This window comes from Micropterus salmoides, unplaced genomic scaffold (genome assembly GCF_014851395.1).
Source record: "Micropterus salmoides isolate LMB-PRFRI ecotype aquatic unplaced genomic scaffold, ASM1485139v1 Ms_hic_scaffold_743, whole genome shotgun sequence".
Lineage (NCBI taxonomy): Eukaryota > Metazoa > Chordata > Actinopteri > Centrarchiformes > Centrarchidae > Micropterus > Micropterus salmoides.
Genome location: NW_024044508.1, coordinates 15,165 through 24,432, shown reverse-complemented (window position 1 = coordinate 24,432; position 9,268 = coordinate 15,165). Strand labels below are relative to the sequence as shown.

The 9,268-nt window shown below is 38.8% G+C and overlaps 1 pseudogene; it reads right to left on the bottom strand.

Annotated features, from left to right (window-relative positions):
• Positions 1-1,435: 1,435 nt before the first annotated feature.
• LOC119892868 lies at positions 1,436-4,169 on the bottom strand (annotated as a pseudogene).
• Between the last annotated feature and the right edge of the window lie 5,099 nt (positions 4,170-9,268).

Here is a 9,268-nt window from a genome sequence, read left to right as displayed (position 1 = left end):
CTGTTTTTCGAATAGTCCTCTTCTGTTTATGGTAGAACAAAACTATGTGCAGAAAAGTTTACAGGAAGGTGTAAATATGTGTATTTTACTAATAATAATAAACATAATTCCACTGATGTCATCTGCTGTGGCAAATCTGAGTTTTCTGACAGTTTTACATGGACACACAACCCCATTTATTTCTGAATTTGGACTCTTGCATCAACTCACCTGCTACAGATGGTCTCTGAAAGCATCCTTGACAGGACTTATTCAGCTTTCATGTGCAGTGAAGGTACATAGAGGTCAACAAATGCAAAAAACTGGCCCAAAACTTGAAAATGTGACTTAATTATAGACACTATAGAGGTTATATATACACACACAAACCAATTTTTCGGAATTTGGATGTTTAATTGGGAAGTGTCGTTGAATTACTTCAAGACTTGCTTTAATAACTACATTTCCTGACCTAAGCACTTTGATTTGCCTTATATACTATATATAAAAAAAAAAACTACAGTTGAGTGTTTAAAAATACAGCCTAATGGCTTGTTTGATTAATTGGATTTGTTGTACTGTTGTGAAAAACAAAAAATAAAACTATAAAAAGAGAAGCATTTTTATTTTTATTTTCCATGCATAGTTATTTAAAAAAGCAATTTTGTGGTTGGTTTTAAAATTTTGTGGTTGATAAATGTTAATAGCAGAGACTAAAGGGGAAAAAACACGAGAGCATATTTATGGGTGGGACTTTGATTTAAAATCACACTGCATTATTAGTAGTTTTAAAATTTAAACTTTTTTGAAATTTCAATTTATGGTTAGTATACATACAGTATACAACATGTGTTTTGGCATTTTTGGCACACTTCTTCCTCGGCTTACAGCATACAGACACAACTCGCATATCTCATTCAACCATTTCACAAGTTGATGAAAGGGTCTTGACATGGGTCAGAAGGTATTAGAAGTCATAAATGATGAACCAATCCATCAGCTCGCTCCTACAGGCACCTTGGGGTGTATATGGACAATACCTTTGGCTGGAAGGCCCGTGTTGAAAGGGGTGTTATCATTTAGAGCAAACACTCACAGTGAATCAGAGGGTTTAATGTTACACAAGGCTGCATTACAGAGCATTTTAATATGACTGTCATGAAGGTTGTGGAGAAGAATAGAAACCAGTCTCTCCAGGCAAGCATAAAGAATGTGGTCTGATCCATCTTTATTCTCCATACATTTTACATTTACATTTTACATTTAGTCATTTAGCAGACACTTTTATCCAAAGCGACTTACATCTGAGGTCTAAACCAAACAAGTTATCGTGAGGAGGCAATAACAACACAAGAAGTGCTCAAATACAAAGTTCAAACATTGCTCAGAGTAGCATAAACTAGGCAAGTGAGGATTTAAAGGATTTTTATTTTTATTTTATTTTTTATGTTAAGTGCTTTCGGAAGAGATGAGTTTTCAGTTGTCTTTTGAATGCTGTCAGGGATTCTGCATTCCGGATGAGGGTGGGCAGATCATTCCACCAGCATGGAACTGTGAATGAGAATGTTCTAGAGAGTGATTTTGTGGCTCTTGTGATGGTACCACAAGCCGTCGCTCATTGATCGATCGTAGGCTTCTGGTGGGGGTGTAGACTCGTAGGAGCGAGTGAAAGTAAGAGGGAGCTGAGACAGTGGTCGATCTGTAAGCAAGTGTCAAGGCCTTGAATTTGATGTGAGCAGAGAGTGGCAGCCAGTGCAGAGAGATGAACAGAGGAGTGACGTGGGCCCTTTTGGGCTCGTTGAAGACAAGACGAGCTGCAGCATTCCAGATCATTTGTAGATGTTTAGCTGCACAAGATGGAAGTACAGCCAGAAGAGCATTGCAGTAATCAAGCCTAGAAATAACCAGGGCCTGGACAAGAAGTTGTGTTGCCTGCTCAGTTAGGAAAGGCCTGATCTTCCTGATGTTGTGCATTTCAAACCTGCATGATCGAGCTGTCTTGTAATGTGGTCTGTAAAGGTCAGCTGGTCATCAAAGGTTACTCCCAGATTTCTGACCGACCTTGATGGGGTGATTGAGGAAGAATCTAGCTGGATAGTTAAGTGGTGCTCTAGAGACGGGTTGGCAGGGAGGACGAGTAGCTCAGTCTTTGTCAGGTTGAGCTGCAGGTGATGTTCCTTCATCCATGCCGAGATGTCAGCCAGACAGCTTGAGATTCGTGCAGCTACCGTGGGATCATCTGGTTGAAATGAGAGGTAGAGCTGGGTGTCATCAGCATAGCAATGATATGAGAAACCATGTGCCTGTATGATGGGTCCCAGTGATGTGGTGTAAATGGAGAAGAGGAGCGGTCCAAGCACTGAACCCTGGGGAACCCCTGTGGTCAGTTGATGTGCTTTGGATACCTCACCTCTCCATGCGACCCTGAAGGACCTACCTGTGAGATAGGACTCAAACCAGTGGAGGGAAGTTCCAGTGATGCCCAGTGATGAGAGAATGGACAGTAGGATCTGATGGTTCACAGTGTCGAAGGCAGCAGACAGATAGAGGAGGATGAGAACTGATGATTTGGAAGCGGTATGAGCTCCATACCAAGTATGAGCTCTTATCCTCTGGCAGAAGATATGGGTACCCCAATCTAAACTTAACATTTCAAAACTATAGCACAATTTGGACCTACCTCAATTAAAACTTTAAATAATGTTGTTTGAGGCTGGTTGTGTAATAGCTTCATGATGTAATGCAAATGGTTGTGTGTTGCTCTTGTCACTGTTTGTGAAAGATGAGCAATAGATTGTTGTTGTGTGATGTGCTTCAGACTGACTACATATCATTATGTTTATGTTTTTTTTTTTGTAAGTATATGTCAGTTGTATGATAAAACAATAAGTCACGTGTTATGTGTGAAGCATTTGACCTCAAGGTAAATATCCCTCTGAGGACAATAAAGGAGGCTATCACCCAAAGTGGATCATCCGCAAACCATGATATGTAAAATTAAAACGTTGTTCTGGGACTATAGCAAACACATCGTTGGAAAGGTCTCAACCTGAAGAGTAACATATTTCAGTCTGAAGAGGATACATTACTCCTGCTTTGAAATATTGACCTCTGAACCTTGAACCCAGTCCATCTTAGTTTGTAATTTAGCAACAGAAGGTGCTAAACACATAGACCAGCATTTATATATAAAGCTCTGGGCCTCTACTGTCATGTAGATATGGTCACCAAAGTTTACCCACTGTATAAGCACTGTCAAATATGGAAATAAGCTATCTCACCTATTTAACGATTCATTTTTTGAAATCTGATAACACCAGTGTGTTCCCCATCCCAAAAAGACACAGGGTGTATCCAGAATTTTACACTTTTAACTTCTAATTGTGAGAAATATACCAATATACTTTAAAACTACAACTCCCATAAGAGACGCGCCACACAAAGCGAGTGCTTATGTGTAGTTATTCCGGGGTGGTGGTGGGGGGACATGTTCGTGTAACTATGTAACTATGGCCGTGAATGGGCTTCATTCCATTGCAGATTGCCGCCGGCCGATGAGCACACAATACATGAGACAAATATTAAACTGTATTTATTATTATTGTCATCTTTATTGTTTAAATCCTCAAATACAACGTTAGACAAAAACATCAATATTACGAATACTGTGTATTTCTTTTATCTTTTTTATTCAAGAAATGTTTTACAATAGTGCAAAAACACATTTCTTAGAAATCTAGAACATTTCCAAAAAAGCATATATTAAATAAATTAAGTCAATTTTGCACAAATATATATTTTTTTATCTTCTTATCCGCCGAGCGGCACATACTACGTCACTTCCGGAGTCTTCGGTCGGTAATCGGTATTACCAAAGTCCTTTCTCTGGTATTGCGGCTGGTACAAAGCTGAGCAACTTGTTGTTGCTGGTGACAACCAATGACAACCGATTCTGTGAATGAATGCCCGCATTGCATTGTGGAGTCTTTGCGTCTAGCTCGGATCATATGTTCTGTATTACAGCATACTGTATTATTTCACCGTAAATAAGACCGAAATATTAAAATAAATAAATACCATAACATATAAATGAATATTGACAGTTTTAAAAATATAAACAAGAAACCCAGATTGGCCCATATAGACTGAAATAACAAAAGTAAAAAATATAGTCTTCTGCTTTTACCCATCCGGGTAGACTTGAACACACACATTTAGTGCATCAAGGTCAATGGAAGGCCACAGTGCAGCAGCCAGGGTTTCATGTGCTTTGCCTTTAGAAAACTTCCTGAATTAGAAAGCATGCTTTCAAATTTTTAGAGGCTTATGGACCCTCTTGACCTCTGGTCCTGGTAAGCCTGTTCATTTATCCACCCCTGCCTACCTCAGCTACCCTTTCTACAGAAAATGTATGGTTTAGCTGGTGGAATCAACGGTTCCTTAATGGTGTCAATTAATATGAATGAAAACATGTCCCACCTTCCTACATACTTTGTGCATCACATTACAATATATCATTTGATGCATTGAAGACTTCAGATGATTGGCTAAACCACAAGGTGAATGGAAAGACAAACAGAAATAAAGGTATACATCGATTTATTTGAACACAGCTTTTAACAAACATAATTAAAAAATAAATTAAAAAACAGCATGACAGCATGTTAGGGTGGAAACCATTGAAAGTGTGTAACGCGGCTCCTCCTCATCTAAAGTAGTCACATCCGCAAGCAGGATGGCTGGGCCCGTAACGGCAAACTTGACATCTCATAGCAGGTATTTAACTCATTGAATTACAGACCAATGTGTGACATTACACATGGTTGGCACCTGGTGAAAACTGGCAGGCCGGCTCCCATGTCTCCTCCCAGATTTTTCCACTGTAAGTATCAGTAATATAACATTAGAACAGTGAAAAACAGGAGCCATTTTAACAATAGTTTCACAGCATAAATATTTTCAAAAAATATTGTACGGTCTTGTATTTCATTGTTTTTATAAAACCTATACATATATAGTGCTTGATGAAATGTAACAGATAAACATCAGCCACTCTCATAGATAAAGTCATAGAAAGTCAATAGCTGACATCAGTCAACAAGGATGATCTTGGCCGATACTGATGTTCTGCCAATATATTGGTGAAGGTCTACTTCCTACATAGACATTACACCGGGGGAATTATGCATAGTACTGAAAAGAGCAAGTGGCTAAATCCTGTAGACAATATTTGACACTGCATTTAATCCACCCTATACCAATTGGTATACTGGTATATACCCTATGGATCTACAATTAGAATATTGTGCAACATTTGAAGCAATTTGTGTTGATTTAATCTTGATTACAGCTCATGAAAAAAATAAAAATAAATAAAAAATCAATCAACTCACTACATTATAATAAAGAGGAATACAGAAATGTCGACCTTTCAAAAATAAATGAACAAATCTGACTTATCAAAAATTGTTAATGCATACACTCTATACTTGGTGTGGCTGCTTTTGCACAAATTCCTGCATCAGTGTGGTGTGGTGTGGAGGCCATCAGTGTATGGCATTGCTGAGGTGTTATAAAAGCCCATGTTGCTTTGATAGTGACCTTGAAGTTGTCTCTAATGTTGGGTTTGGTTTCTATCATTGTCCTCTCTATGGGGTTCAGGTGAGACGAGTTAAGCACAGCAATACCATGCTAAGCAACCCAGTTACTAGCAGTTTTCGCACTGTGGCAGGGGCAGAGTCCTGCTGGAAAAGGATATCAGCATGTGCGTAAAGCTCGTCAGCAGATGGAACCATGCTCTAAAATCTCCAGGTAGAAGGCTGCATTGACGCTGGACCTAAAACCTAGTGGACATGACAATTCTCTCAACGCTGCTTTTTGGTTGCAAAACTTTGAGACCCACCTGTACATTTAAAGTTGTGTGTGCTACAATATAAATTTCAACCTTTATCCACTACCTATGAGATGGTAAAAAGTGGAAAAAGAGTACATGTATGAAGGCAATATAAACCAATATAAAGCAGTACTTACCATGCAGAGCAAGGTAACCATTTCACCCTTACTTCCTCTTGCCCCTACAGAAAGACAAAAACATATAATCAGGTTTTGAATTTCATAATTTTTGGGGCAAGGCCACTTGGCCTTCAGTTGAACTTAAATGGACTCAAATTACCAATGCTTAAATGGTCAGTATTTTGTGATATGTGAAATGCCAGATGAGCCACAGACAATGGAGAGATGATCAGACAGCCTAATGAAAATATTTTTCTTACCTCGTTTATCCTTCGTCCTGTTATGGAGTCATATTTGAAAACTTTTTGCCTACTACATTTCCGGCAACCTTAAAATGACAATAAAAAATAATAATAATATTAATTAACCATAAATGTAAAAAAACCCTGGAAATTAAACTTAAAGTTAAACTTAAAGTTTCATAAAACCTGGGGAACAACTTTAAGCATTGTCCTTGAACTTTGAAAACATCAGAAAATACAGCTAAATAACTGAAGAATACATATATAAAGGGCCATTCACACCAAAAACGATAACTATATAAAAAATATTGCTCTCGTTAATATGATAAACTATAACGAGATTGAGAACAATATTGTTGGGGATCGCTTTTAAAGCGATTTTGAGAACAATAAAAAGAAGAGCTAACAACCAATAGGAACCCATCACATCTTAGCCATCATATTTATTAACACAAGGTGAGACTTTGCTTATAGCTGGTCAGTCTGTTTGGATGCTTTTATCGTTATAGTTCCTGGAATTAACTGCTCTTTAGCCATTAGATTCAGTGATTTCATAGCCGAAATTTAGCCTAATTATCCTACTGCCTGGCCTAAAGGTTATTGAAGCAGGCTGGGGCTGGTGAGTGGGCCCCATTTGGGCTGCCCAGATGGGGCCCAGTTAATTTTGTCCGGGGGTTCCATGGTGGCCCCATGTGGGCAGGCCCATATGGGCTGAAGGTGGGGTTCACATGGGCCCTAGCTAAAACCCACATGGGCAACCCAGGTTTCTCCCATATGGGCTGAAGGTGGGGTTCACATGGGCCCTAGCTAAAACCCACATGGGCAACCCAGGTTTCTCCCATCTGGGGCCCACACTAGCTGGGCCCCATGTGGGCTGATTATGGGTCCCTGCTTACCATTAATAACCACTATTATTATGGGCTATAAAATTCATTTTGGGGCTTATTTTACAGTCAGCCCATACAGTTAGGGTCAACCCTTTTGGGTTACAGTCAGCCCTTGTAAAAAGTCAGTATTTTTGTTTACACAGCAAATTAAATATTCTTCTTCTCATTATTAGACTTTTAAATCAATACAGCCTTAACAATTTATGTAAAATATTTAACAGATGTTTACTTGAGCTCAATATTACCAATGGTATACATAATTTATGGTTCGTATTCGCCATTTACCCCTCTGAAATTTGAATTATTTAAAAAAATAGAAACAAGATTTTATCATTATTGTTGCTCATTTCTTACAACTTAATCAGAACAGGTGAAAGTTATTTTTTGTGTGGTAATAGCAGGTGCAGAAAGAACATTTGCACACACAGCAGGCCCAGTAATGAGGAGGACACACTTAAGTTTCATAGCACCAACAATTATTACACTTGGGTCCAGTAGACCCGAACACCTCATATGTAATAGTTGTGAAGGAGGGTGTACCATGCAGTCATTGAAAATAAGTTATTTTTTATGTTCTTCACGGAAAATGAGCCATGGCCAATAAGTTTGAGTTAGAAGAATTAATAAATAGCGTTACTTTTTCTTTTAGCAAACATTGAAAACGGGTCCCACAGACCCGAACACCTTGGGTTAAACAAGCTACAATAACAAAGAGACCAGTAATACAATTACATTTTATTTAAGTAAAATTTAAGACAACATGCTTTTGCACAGTGTTCCCTCACTGTCACAGACAAAATTAGTTTCTTTCCACCTCAAATGAGCCTGAAGCCTGAAGTCTTTGTTGAGGGGTTGCTTGTCGGGCCTGTCTATTACCCCCCCGGTCTCTAGCACCGATGAGCCACTTGGAGACCGCCTTCTCGGCATCTTTACGGATTTGGCTGGTCATGGCGTTTTTCTTTAAGCCTCCTTCAAGAAACAAATATAACGCTCACTTACTTAATATGTGCCAACATAACTCTTAGCCAGGACTGTAAAGACAACTATGTTAAGAAAAGCGCTATATAAACTAAGATTATTATTAGAAATACACACATTCTCTTGAACACTCAAGCTAAGCAACTGAGAGAAATGTGAGAACACAATGCTCAGCCAGGACAACACATGCTCCATTCACAATATTTAAAAAAATTGACATGTTTATAACGTTAGGTTATTGTGACACTATATTATCAATACAACTTAAAACATTATCCACATGGACACCTACCATATATTACTTCATACAGTTTTAAGGCCTTGAACTCTCTCTTCTCATTTCGGCCCACAAAGTTATACTGCCTGGATAGGCCATGGTCTAGGAGGAAGGTCATCATCCTTTTTGTGGCCTCATCAACAGTCGCCCCCATATGTCAGTCACAGCTGCAACCTGAGGGGGAACAAAGGACATACAAAGCAAATTTATCTACAGTATATTGCTCAATGGAGTAAACTACTCAACATGAAAGAGCTGCCAGAAGCATGGGTGTGAGCTAGGGGTGGAACAGTACATGTATTCATATTGAACTGAAACGATACGGGCATAACGGTTCGGTGCATGAATAAACAGAGAATACACGGTATAAAAATAAATAAGGGGCTGTTTACACCTGAAAAACCTGCCATAAACTATCACAAATCAAAGTGAAAGTCGCAGATGCTTAACACAACCATCTTCATTAAGAGAAAAGAAACAAAATGATCTTACCAGGGCTGTTGCCGCTCTCTCTTATTGCCGTCTTTGATTTTAAAATTAGCTGATGAACAATAAAATGCAGCAATATTTGTTGCTTTCTGTGACGTACACTCCATTAAATCTGCATATAGCGTGGGAATTGAAGATCAGATGTATATCCGTTTTGCAAAAACACATTTATGTGACCAGGTGTAAACGGAATCGTTTTGATAAATCAGATAGCTATCCGATCTGAGAAAACGCATGAAGTGGCCAGGTGTAAACAGCCCCTAGCATGCAAATTGACGTAATGCGGAACTACTGTTAGATACGCGGTTTTCTTTAGGGACACCTAATCTGTAGCTCTGCTGCTCCGCTCTATAATGAACAGGCTGCAATGTCAAGATTGCAGTGCTGGAGTGTGTGTGTGTGTG